Source organism: Micropterus salmoides, unplaced genomic scaffold (assembly GCF_014851395.1).
Source record: "Micropterus salmoides isolate LMB-PRFRI ecotype aquatic unplaced genomic scaffold, ASM1485139v1 Ms_hic_scaffold_23, whole genome shotgun sequence".
Taxonomy (NCBI): domain Eukaryota; kingdom Metazoa; phylum Chordata; class Actinopteri; order Centrarchiformes; family Centrarchidae; genus Micropterus; species Micropterus salmoides.
The window spans coordinates 16,796,570-16,810,282 of NW_024041484.1; the positions used below are offsets into that span (position 1 = coordinate 16,796,570).

Here is a 13,713-nt window from a genome sequence, read left to right on the forward strand (position 1 = left end):
GTGCAACTTGGGTGTATATATTAGGTTAGTCAGACAATAAAATGATAAACATAGTTTAATATTAATTATTTTGCTTTTAATATAATCTCTCTAGTAATGAGTTGCTTTGTCACTACTTCCCATTCAACACAACTACATGACAGATGTATGGGAATTTGTCTTGTGGTTGTCACCTCACAATCTCTTCCTTGTCTCAACTTGTCCCTTGCCTCTTTTCCTCCTTCTTTCCCTCTTCTCCCTTTATCTTGGACTTTTTGTTATATTTCCTACACTGCCTATGTTCTTGCCCTGTTTCTTTTTTTTTCTCCCCCTCACGTTTTCTTTTCCCCTCGTTTACTTTTGCTCTTGCTGTGCTGTTTTCCTCTTTCTTTCCTTTCTTTTGCTTTCTCGTCACTGTCCTTCCCTAAATAACTACTTCCTACATTGTTCTTCTGGTCTACTATTTGCAGGCCAGTCTCAAGTTAATTGTGTTTGCTCACTCAGCATATGTTTTTGTATGTGTGACAGTGTGCTCTCAAATGAGGGCAATATCAGGTCATGGCAACTGAAGGCACATCATAAAAAATTAGCATTCTCACTTTTTTTTTTTTTTTCTCTCATCCTGTGTTATTCAGTGTTTGAGCTTTGCTAGCAGCCATTGTCTCCAGACTAATGGGCTTCATTATGTTGAGCTGTGTTCATACTGGCTGCCAGAGCAGGGATTAGCCCTAGCGCTGTGTTAGCTGGAAGCGGAAGAAAGATACAAGTAGGTTAGCTCTGTTAACCCAATCAGCGTGGGCCAAGATAGCTAGATAGGAGGACAAACTTCATGCATATTTAGAAATAGGAGTGCTTTTTACTTTAGCCTATTAAATTCTTAACATTTTAAAATTCACCAATTTCTGCCACATTTTTCTTTAAGAATTAGTTTTGTAAGTGTTAATTAAAAACACTGTGTGCTGTATATCACTGTGCCAAGCATGCGATATACCCTTTTACGTGTTTTCTCTGACCATATGCTAATGCTCTCTGTGTCTTTCCCCGGCCACGTCACTGGTCAGTTGGCCTCATTGGGATTCATGGAGCATCTCTGTATGTGCGTTCATCACAATGTTGCCTTGCCAACTGCCAGGCCGTAGGAAATAGATGTCTCATTCTCTGAGCAATGTGAAGGTAAAAACATAGTAATTCACAACCGAGAGAGCAGCTAAATCTTATAGACTTTCAGCTCCTCAGGAGCAAAGATGCCATCTTCATTCAGATCCACCCCCCCTCTCCTCCTTTTGCTTTTATATCCTTGGCTTGGTTAAAACAAAATTCCTATCTAGCGGGTTGTTTAACTCTGCAACATTATATGGGAGTCCCTTTTGGGTTTTTGTTACTCCTTTTAATTGTTTCAGTTCACTTAGATGTTTTTATAGGACAAAATGGCAGTCGAAAGATTGATTTACTTCGCATACTAACAAATAATTTGTCTTGTGTTGACATTGATATTGTTGTCTAACTTTTTGAGTAGCCTTTATACACTGACAGGTATAAAAAGTCTACTTGTAGAGGTAATTGGATCAAATATGCAACACTTAAACACTAATTCGGCTTCTAAAACTACATATCTCCCTATATACAAATATGGAATTGCTACTTGTAGACCATCTTAAACCTTCTGGGTGGTGAATGTACTTAACTTAGTGACCATCTTTCTTTCCTGTCCCACTGTGATGCCCTGACCTTCAAATACCCTAATTTCCCTAAAATCACAGTGACGATTACCTTCCTTACAGTGTTATTTCTATGAAACCGTTAATCCCAGAATCTCCGTCAAGCTTCATGTAGGGAAGGATTAGCCCTGCTGAGGCCTGTTACTGCATAGACCCAGGGATGGAAGAAAAGAATGAAACAGCTTTTCATCTTTTCAAATCCACCTGGCCACACCCAGATTACAGCAGCACTGTCCAGCAGACAGAGGGTGGTGTGTGTGTGTGTGTGTATGCTAATAATCTCTGTATTCTATTTCCATGTTTGTGTGTTTATAAGCCTATTCTTCTATCTTGCAGTGTATTTTGCCTTTCATCACATAATGTTGCAAACTGCTTTCCAATAACTTTCCAGTGTTCGAAAGCAGACTGGAGGTAGGGAGTTAACAGAATGGTTTCCTAATATACTTCCAACTTGGATTTCATTACTGATAGTTGCCTGTCCAACTTATCTGTGCTCAAATTAAATCCTCTGCCCGATGTGAGCATAAGAACGAAAAACACACACTAGTCAAGTATACTTTAAGGAGGTATGAAGGGTCATTGATGTGCCATGAACTAGAATTTACTTGTACAGATAAGGGGTGGGAGTTTGTATGTGTGTAAGTACGGGGGATGGATTTTGTGTGTCTATTCTCTACTCACCTCCCAGCCAGTTATTTTTCCTGTGTAATATCCGCTGTCTCTCTGCCTCCATTTATTCCTCATACTGGAGATTTGAGAAGCCAAGTTAAGGGTGTCTAATCTATGAGCGCACCCAGCACAGCGTCAAATGTTTGGTGCTGATGTACCTGCAGCTTCCAACAATAAAGCACTTCAGCAGCTGTCTACCCAAGCAGGTAGGAGACAATACAGGGTAGGTGGAGCTGGAGGTTGAGAAACAGACACTTAGTCGGTATTGACATTATTGATATGACTATGGAAAGATTTGAGGAAAGAAGTAGTGTGAGAAAAAGCATACATTTGGGATAAAGGAAAGAGCAAAGAAAGATGGAAATGGAATATTCGTAGAAGGAATAAGTACCCCCAAGACCCATCCCAACTCCTGGACCTGCAACCTTGCTTAAATGTGTTTTCTGTAGCGGTGCAATCAGGGATGTCCCCTGGAGGTAGGCTGCAGCTGGGGGCCAGCAGGGTCCCAGCTATGAAAGGAAGGGGGAAAAGCAGCAAGCAGCACTTTCTAAATTGAAGTCAATAACACAGCAGTCCATTCTATCAGAGCCAGTCCTCCCACACAGGCGGCTTATAGTCACTAAGGAGAGCTGAGGGTAGGATGTCGATGAAGTTCTCCAAAGTACCACTACGCATGGCAACATGTGTTTGTGTGGGTGAACGCACGAGGGGAAAAGTGGTGTCAGCAAAGAGAGACACAAACAAAAAACAAAACATGTATGTGTGGTGGACAGTTCTACGACAAGAATTAAATAAGTTGTGGATTGGTGATCCAAAATTAAAAATACATAAAACTCTCCCTCGGAAAAAGGCTCAACACTAAGGCTAACATGTAGCAGTCCTACTACATCTGCTCCTCTGCCCTCCCAGGACAATGCCACTTCACTCTCCTCGTTTATTCCTCTCACAGAGAACGAAGTATCAGAACTCCTGACCCATAGCCGTCCCACTACATGCCCACTGGACCCAATTCCTACGAATCTCCTCCAAGCCATATCTCCTACTGTGGTCCCGGCAATCACTCATGTGATAAATACTTCTCTGGCTTCAGGAACCTTTCCGACCACTTTTAAAAGGGCTTGGGTTACACCCTTGCTTAAAAAGCCCTCACTCGACCCAATAGTTGGGAACTATCGGCCAGTTTCTCTTCTACCATTTTTATCCAAAACTATCGAACGGGCAGTCTTCAAACAGGTCTCAGAATTCCTCTCACGGAATGACCTCCTAGATCCATATCAGTCTGGTTTTAAGAGTGGTCACTCTACTGAAACGGCTCTTTTGTCTGTAGCTAAAGCTGCAGCCCAATCCTCGGTTCTTATCCTGCTTGACCTATCAGCTACATTTGACACAGTCAATCACATGATCCTCCTATCCGCACTCTCAGCAATGGGCATCTCGGGTAAAGCACTCCTGTGGTTCGAATCCTACCTCTCAGGGCGTTCCTACAATGTTTTGTGGCAAGGACAATTATCCTCCTCCCACTGCCTCTCCACAGGGCTCCCAAGGCTCAGTGCTAGGGCCCCTTCTCGCAATTAACACCACCTCGCTGGGGCCGATCGTTCGCTCACACAGCTTCTCTTACCACTGCTACACAGACGATACGCAACTCTACCTATCCTTCCCGCCAGATGACCCCACCGTCTCTGCGTAGATGAAGGCTTGCCACCTTTAACTAAACCTCTCTAAGACTGAACTCTTGGTCATTCCAGCCAAGCAATCCATCCACCATAACATCAAACTACAAATTGGCTCCTCAACCATCACTCCAACCAGGGTGGTAAGAAACTTGTGTTATGATTGATGATCAGCTGTCCTTTTCAGACCATGTTGCTGCTGTCTCTTGGTCGTGCCGCTTTGCTCTATACAACATCAGGAAAATCTGGCCCTATCTCACTCAATATGCCACCCAGATTCTGGTACAGGCCATGGTTACCTCTTGCCTCGACTATTGCAATGCCCTCCAAGCGGGTCTTCCAGCTTGTGTGGTGAAACCCCTACAAATGAATCAGAATCAGTTTTATTGCCAGGTATGTGTACACATACGAGGAATTTGACTCAGGATTGTACATTGCTCACGATGTGCTTACTTATACAATAATACCATAAAACAATAATAAAATAATAATAAAATATGGTTCAGAACGCAGCAGCGCGTCTGGTTTTTCATCAGCCAAAAAGGACGCATGTCACTCCATTGCTGTGTGACTTCCACTGGCTACACATGGCCTCCAGAATCAGATTCAAGTCACTAATGCTTGCATACAGAGTGACTACTGGGTCTGCACCCACCTCCGAGAACACTTCCTCTTATAAGACCTCTAACTCCTAACATCTAACATGCACTTCCTGTGCTCTTCTTCTATCCCCGACAGTTATCTTGTATTGATTGCACTTTTTGTTAACTCTAACTTCTTTTCCTAGGTATTTACCCCACTGATGAAATATGTGCCATTAGCGCTTACTAGTATTTATTGCTGCTTTTATTATGTATTGTAGATCTCGTGCTGTATGTTATGCTCCATTAATGATTGTATGTTGTTCCTCAAATAGAAGTCGCTTTGGATAAAAGCATCTGCCAAATGAGTAAATGTAATGTAATGGAAACATTGGAAATGAAGTGAATTACACAAACCTGACCAAATGCCCTAAGCCTGCTACATGAAAGTGCCTTTATTCTACACCTAGCTGTTGTATGAAATCTTGCTAATGCAGCCATTTCTGAGACACACATGCACACACAGCCCTATTTTGCTTTTAATCCCTTTTCGCATGTTAGCACTTCTACATAGCTTGGGGATTAAAACTGGTATGGTTGGCCTGCCGTGAGCAAGGGTAGGAAAGAAAATTAGTGACTGGTAGAGGGTAGACATCCAGCTGACAAGAGTTTGCCTGTGTGTTGATGCATGTGCGGTGAGCTTACATACTTTGTGTGTGAATCTGACGACTGCTGTGTAATGGTTACTGGCACATCCGCACAGCATGGAAGAGGCATGATTTGTTTGGGAGCTAGCACTTTTTGTTGACTTCTGCTGAGCTAAATGCTAAAAAAAAAAAGTCAATCGGCTGCAGTTTTGATACTCTATATTCCCACTTGTGTGCTGACATGCTTATGTGTGCTGTGCTTTTAACAGGCAAATGCAGTTTTATGATAAAAAATCATTGACATTTTAGTTTAGAGGATTTTAAGCGCCTGTGTATAAATGCCACTTTTTTGTATTTCTGCTGAGAATAACTCTGTTAGTGACAGATTGTCCATGTGATGGATTCATAATTGTCATACACTATCTCCAATGTCAAATTGTTTCTGTTATCACCACACATGTTCATACTCAGATACAAGTCTGTGCATTTATAATGCAGGTAAATGTTTACATTTTACATAATATCAAGGGAATAGGCTAAATGAAGTGTGAAGCTATTCGTCATCCACAGGGCTCTGTAATATTTTAAACATACAGATAAAGACATTCCATTGCATTTGCACAGCACATTAAAAAGCTGTCACATTTACATTTAGTAGCTAAGTGCATCCTTATGTTTTATCTACATTATCTCTTTTGCTTTTGTTCCTAGTTATTCTGTCATTGCTTGCTAGTAGAAATTTTATAGATCCATGCTGCACTCAGGCCCTCTTGCTTGTGCGCTGTCCCTATAATCTCAGTCAATTCTCTCACTGATGGCATCAGTCTAGGTCACTTGCACCCTGGTTGTGTTTATTGGTGTGTGGCCTTGTTATTTTTTCCATAATAACCCCTAACCTCACACACCACACATACACTAGCCACACACAGAACTGACTTGACACATGGATGAACAGTGGTAATTTCCCAAGGCAGACATTGATTTCATTTTCATTTTCCTGCCACTCATTGTTTGACATCCTGCTGAAAATTATAATTTTGACTTGACACGTATTGCTGTATTTCACTGGCTCCTTTCCCCATGTTTAATTTAAAGTGACGACAACAGACAACGAGATAGCCAAATTTAGGTATAGTGTAGAGAGGTAATTAACAACAAATGACATTGATTGCAATTGCTGCAATAGTGATGAAATGAAAGTAGTGCTCCTAGTGTTTGGATATGCAGCAAGTAACATGTCTGGGGTTGTTCCTCCGTAAGACCTCTCCATAATGGTCGTGATGTATGTGTAATATCTGAGCAAAAATAACAAAATGCATGAATCTTTTAATCAGTCAGATTAGTTTGTTACTTGCTTCACAAATAATAGTAACTGAATCATTATTATGAAATACTACCGCATACAAGCTGGTGTGTGCACATGTAGTGATTCCATGCCATTGCTCTGTTAGATACATGCATTTGGTGTTTTGCTGTGGTGACTCAGGTGTGCAGTAAATTCATTCAGGTTGTTTTGTAGTTGAACACAGTGCTAGCAAAACTTTGAGTGCCTGCGTATGCATTTTAATATGCATGTTTTGTCTGGAGATGGCTTTGCTGACTTAACTGTCTAGACAGTCTTCTTCACGAGGATGCCATTTGTTCTTTTTGCCTTTCACTGTTCTGCCATCCATTTGTTAGTGGCTTGGCTGTGCACAGCAATAAATGACAGAAAATTGATGAAACCACTGAGACACGTTGGTTCGAATTTTCTTTTGAGGAAACAATTGAGCTCCCCACTTATTCATTCAATAGAAATACCAAGAGACAACAGCCTGTGGGCAAAAGGTTTTACTTCTTAAAAGGTGCCCAATTGGGTATTCAGGCAGTCTGGGTAGCATGACTGTTCAGCTGGCCACAAGATTGTTGAAGCTTGTAACTCCATGATACAGTAGTGGGGCCTTTGCCTGTGGCCACATTGTTAAAATTGAATTCGTAGAGTGTGTGTGTGCTGCTGCCTGTTTTTGAGTTGAGTGTTATCCATCCTATTTGGAAGCCCAATTGTCATATAGCACACCTGGTGGTGTTAAAAGCACTCCTGTGGGAAATGGTGCTTTCTAAGAGAAATGTATCAAGTACATGATCACATGCTGTGACTGTGTCTGTTAGAGATTTTATCTGATACAGTCTAAGTATGCTTTTCACTTTGTGTTACTTTTACACATATTTGTGTTCAGCCATGTGTGTGTACACTCATGAGTGACTCAACATGACAAAGCCAGTGTGGTGAGGATTGTTAAGCACTTGTACATGCTTAACAATCCTCACCACACTGGCTTTGTCATTGCATTATCCTGCACTTGTTCTGTACATTATAGTCTGTTGGATCATAACTGAATGGACACTCTGTGATCATATAAAAGTCTGTTCACTTAATACCATAGTGACGGTACTTGCCAAAGATGGTGACTGCAGAAGTGTCAAAGTTTTTACATGAATTTTAAACAACAAAATAAATGCATAAATACATAATTAATAAATAAATAAATACATCCATCAAACTATGATAAACCTACTCTGAGAGTGTCTAGTGATATCACTTAGCTTAAAGCGTAATTCCGGTATTTATTTTTAAACTTTGTTGCTAAAGAGCAAGATCCTTTTTGTTTAACCAGAAACAGAAGTCTCGCTCAAGGAGAAATCTCGCTCTTATAATCGCATGAGAGGCAAGTTGCAGGTAGATGTTAGTGGAAAGAGTCAGTAAGTAATCCAACTCTTCTCTGTAGGGATCCTTTCCATTATGTTGTCAGAATAACAGTCTGTCAGTGGAAAAAAAAAACAAGCACTTTCATTGGACGTAGTTTTAACGGGCCCATTTGGATTGCAAGGATTACGTCGCAGCACATTTTACACCTGATGTTATCTACTGGACCAATTCCAAAACTTTGTGTATCTATTAGTTATTTTGACTCCAAAATCCCCCCCACCCCAAAAAAAATGGGTCCAGTGTTCAAAATACTCAAAATACCCTTTTAGGATGTATTTGATGCCCTTTTGTGTATGTGCCCTCATGAATGACTCAACCTTCCTGCATATTGTACTGGGTGGTGTTGTAATGAATTGAGCTCTGAATGAGCCATGGTCTTATACCACATACTTCACAAACCTGCATGGATTGTTGTCCATGAGTGAAACGAACGATTAAGAATGTGCTGCAGCTTTGATACCAACCCTAGCTTTACAGATTCTGTAAAAAGAAATAACCCATCACTGACATTGTTGACTGATTCATGACTGACTCATCACTTTCCTTATGTTAAGAGAACCTGGCTGTAGAAGGAATATATTTGATGCGATATGTCATTTTAAAGCTTTTACTTGTAGTAGACACTTGTCGTCATTGCAGTTCCTGTTCTCAAGTAATGCATTTTAATCATTTTGATAGAGAGAAAGGTTAAGTACTATAATATGTGTTGTTACTGTCGGAAATTTGAATTATGTGTTGATATAAATTTAAGCTCATACAGCCCAGCCCTACTCTGTGATGAACAAATAGTTAAATGAAACTTTTTTGCTTCTTTCATTGCTTGGCCTGTGTCTTCCATCTCTCTCTGTGCCGATTCTCTAGTCAGAGCATGTCCTGTCTGAGGTAGTGCTGATTAGCAGCATCTGCGCTTCCGCAGTCTTGTGTGGTGGAAATAGGAGGAGGAACGGGGGGGGACTTGCGCGTTCAACACTCTTTCATTATTTGTGGCCTCTTCTAAGTGTTCCCTGTCTTCCTCCCCCTATCCCTCGCTTTTCTACTTGCACTTCTCTCTCTCACTTGCTCTCAATCTCCTTCCACAAATGTTAGCCCCATTTCTCTCCCATGTCTCCTCATTATGGAGGTGTTTGGAGGCCCAGTCTTGTTTTGACGCTGGTTTCTTTTTTCTTTTCCCTGAATGGCAAAAAAACAGAGGAAAGGGATGATTGGAACAAAGACACAGAGAAAAGTGACAAACTGAAGGTGTCACACATGAAACTTTGTTGTGGGTTTAAGGCTCGCTACAAATATGAAGGATAGAAGCCAACTTGCCTTTCCTTGGACAATTGTTTATTCAGTCAGTTGAATGCAACATAGGAAATTTTCTGCTACTTGTGTAGTATGTATTAGGAGTGTGGTTAAGTTATGTGTATATTTGTCTATGAATTTTTAATTGCATAACTGTTTAAAATGGGTCAGATGCCCTGCCCGATTAACTTACATTTTAATCGCCGTCTTCACAAAATTTATATCGCTGAATGAATCGTTCAGCCCTATTGCCAAGTTGAGGAATATTTATAACTAGTGATATTACCCGCCATCCTAATGTTCCATTCTTTGCAAGTGTAATAGAGCTCTGATTCATGGCAGCATATTCCATGAATGCAGACCTGCTAACCATACACAGGTGCAAGGTGGATGTAATCCCATTTATCTGATTACACACTGATTATATTAACTGCCATGGGCGGGTACTAGTACAGTCAGACATGTCAAAATGCGTCACAGACAGAAAACAGAGGACAAATCATATTTGCCAATGAATAGTCATTTGCAGTGCAGCTACATACTAACTGCTTGGTTCCTGAGTAGCCAGGACTTGATTCAATCAGTCCCCCGTCGCCTATCTTTTTCACGCACACAGCCACGCACCACCCATTTAAATCCCCTGTCTCATTTGTTGATCATCAGTTGCCATTTATTTGACTGAATGTGTGGCGAGTTTGAATTGGATTGCCAAAATTTAAGAATGATTCTAGGATGTTTTGTCTCAAGGTTTTTATCTTGTATGCCGATGTCAAGGGTCAGATCATCATTCCTATTATATGATCTCTGACCACCAGTTGGCATAAAAGATTCATTTTAGCTGGCTGAAATATGCTCTCTTAGTCTACCAATTAGTTGACACTGAGGTGTCTTGTTATATCATTTCCACTTAAAACCAGGAGACATAATCTTCTAGACTCCTGGATCTGTTCTTTGTACCGGACCAGTGTCGACTTTACTCTACTACTAGCTTATAGCAACATGGAGTACCTCTTTAGTAGCTCGTCTCCACCACTTTCCCACACTCAAACTTCAACCCCTGCCTAACAACTCTCCAACCATCCTAGCAACTGTGCTCTGCCTCTCGTTTTGACAAGCACACAGAAATTGACAAAAAGCCATGTTGAAAAATGCCCCTGTCGGCTCTTTTCCTCCCCCTTTTTCCTCTCCCTCATTCTCTCACTCTGTCAGCACAGGCTGGGTCTGGGAGGACAGAAATGGCTTTTTGAGTGACACAGGCTGGCTATGCCATTTGCCGTGTCAACTGGTGAAAGAGGATAGAAAAGGAGGTGGAAACAAATGATGATGGCCTGACCATGATTGTCCCGCGCCCCGTCTCGCTTTCACCCACCATCTTTCCCCCCCGAGGTCATTGGAGTCCAAATAACATTGCCAGAATACCAGTAGGTGTAGAAATGTTTGTCACAGTGTTTTCCCCCCCCTCATCTGCAGTACAGCTTTGTCTAATTTTCTTTTCTGTCAATATTTTTTTTTTTTTTTTACACATTTTCAGAATTATTTCTCCATGGACAGAATCCTTGCATTTAAGTATTATGCCACTTATCAGTTAAATCTCGTTTAGAGTAAGTGGAAAATTGAATAGATACTGTAAGCCTGTATTTAATAATTAACTGAGCCATATCATAAGTCGTGTGGTGCCCAATTCCTCCCTTGGGAACATTTTCCTTTGGATGGATATTTTTAGGGTACTCCAGTTTCTGAAGTTGTCAACCAGTCCTTACTCTTAATTCTCCTGTCTTTGGTAAGAATCCAGCTGGGTTTAGTCCAACTCCTCTCTAAGGGTTCTTTAATGCACTCATCAGCCACAGCTATCAGTGCAATGAAATGTCCTAGAAGGAATCATGTAACCCCACTGATTTCCTCACATGGGGCTATCTATGGAGCACCACCGTAGTTTGGTCATTGCAGCCACAGCATCATAAATATTTAAAATTCCATTATGAAATCTTAAATTGATTCATAAAGCTGTGGCAAGTGGAGCATGAGTGAAGAAGCAGTTGCCCATGTGGTGGATATCACTCTGGAGTATTACTGTGAGAGGTTTGACAAAGCAGAAAGATACAGACTCCTGGCTTCCATTTTTACATGTGTTACCACCAATACAGTCGTAAGCCCCATTCAAATGGGAATAGTTTAGTGTGTTGTTACTAAGAGTCATCCACCTCATAAACTACATCAGGCAGTAGAGGCAAGTTATGTGTATTTTCCTTTCCCCACCAATATGGCTGCCTGTACCCATTGGTAACCGCATTCAAAAAGAAACGCCCACTTTTTGTACAGTAGTAAAGCAAGATGAATATTTCTGTCCCACTTTGACTTGTTTACTAAATCTAGTAATGATTTTCAGATTCAGTCATTTTTTTGTATAATTTTATTTGGATGCTTTACATATGAACACATGGCAACCATTGTTAGAAATCACTACATACATATTAAAAAAGAAAGGCGAACTGGAAGATTTTTCATATACCAAATCACAACAGACAGCATGAAATCAGGCTTCTTGTAGTACAGCTTTGTAGTAAGCTTGCAAAACCGTAACCTATAGCTACTAGCTAGCTGGCTCTCCTAAAGGATTTTTTCCTTTTCTTTGCTATTAAGGCTTCCAGTTATGACTATACGTCTGTGGAAGTGTGTTGTTTTTAACTTATAAAAAAAAATGTTATGGTAAAATTAATAAAATGCAATTATATTAATACATATGATGGTAATATGAATATAAGATATGATTAACCCACCACACTGTACTGTGTGAAATAAAATTTTCACAATTAGCTTGTGTTCTCCTTGTTACATGAGGATATCTGCTCTTCAATTGAAGTAGTGTCCAAAATTTGTTGTAAAAACACGTCATTGTTATTTCCACTGTCTTTGTTTCTGTCTAACTGCTCAGTGATAGCAAAATAATGGCCTGGCTTTATTGGTTATGCACTCAAAGGTATATGTGTAAATGGATCTGCGGGAAAGCAACGCTGTCATTTTGAGAGGTAATGTGGCTTAATGCCCTCTCCAATCATTCTGACCACCCCTAAATGTGCTCAATGTGGCTTGACTGCTCCCACCAAGTATTCACTGCTTCAGGCAGTGATTTGAAGAATTCGTACTTCTCATTGCTTTCCAATACCCAAGAGCCTCGAGAAGCAGGGTGTCTCAACCCAGAACACAATGTACCTCTGTGTTCAAATTACAGCATCCATTCCAACGTGTCCAGAGCTGCAATTAATTTTGAGCTTTCCACCCTTTTGTTTCCGTTAAGATCTGTAGGTCAAAAAACAGTTTCAAAGTAATAACTTGCAGAGCTATGTGACATTCAATAACTTACAGCCTAGTTCAATTTGTGTTTTCCCACCTGCACCCTCACACTACCCAGTTAAGGGGAATTATATGATATTAGTAATATTACAAATGTAGCTCAATATTCATCGATCGGCATGCCATGTCGCCTCTCTTGAAATGAGATGGATTGTAGTTATTGCTGTTATTGATTTTAATAACCAGGCTGTTACGGCCCAATGCAGAGCCTTGCTCTTGCTCAGCTGCTTTTTGGGCTGTGCTAATCTTTCATGTACATAACAAAGGAGCTATACAATTTGACTACAGGTTTAGCATGATTCGGTTTGCGGACTATTGCAGCTTTTCTTTTTTGTCTGCAAACCTTCCCAGATACAGTAGTTTTTGTGATGTGTGCTACGTATCGCTTATCCCATCAAATCTACTTAACAATGGATACACCTAGAAATAGTGTTGATGTTAATGGAAGATCCCAGGACTAGGGGTATCCAGGTTATGGATTCATGGGAGGCCTTAGCAAAGCACAGTGTGTTGGTTGAAGGATCAAGCTTCCTCACAACACTATTGATCCACTAGGACAGATAGAGTGACACTAACTGATGGTAAATCTAGTCAGTCATTACATCGCTACAGGTCTTGCATTACTCATCATTGACCCTTTCACTGTGTTGGGACTTGTCAAACCCCTATGGTATCTAATTGTCAGACATGGGAATTACAGATAATAAGATCCAAAGGTTTTAATGGCCTAGATCTGTGTCTGCTCAATACTGAAAACATTGCAAGCTTTGATCTTAGAGAATTATAGTTCAAATCTACCTCACTGACTTTAATGGATAGTTCTCCCACTGTCCATACCACTCAGCAAACATCTAGCATATGATAAAAGGATGCAAAGTCACTTTTTTGTGTCACTGGCTTTGGGAAGAATTTGTTTTGACAATACTCAACTTAAAATGTCTGGCACAGACTCGAAAACCCCAACAGGAGATCTCCATAATTTATTGCTTTAGTTTGGTAGTCCACTGTAGGTCATTTGCAGAGGACAACAGCAGCTGCTGCTGTTATTGACTCACTATTGACCTC

The 13,713-nt window shown here is 40.6% G+C and overlaps 1 protein-coding gene across 1 annotated transcript in view; it reads left to right on the forward strand.

Moving 5' to 3' along the window:
• Positions 1–13,713, forward strand: part of snd1 (staphylococcal nuclease and tudor domain containing 1) — a 204,344-nt gene that overhangs the window by 89,948 nt on the left and 100,683 nt on the right. The window lies entirely within an intron of this gene.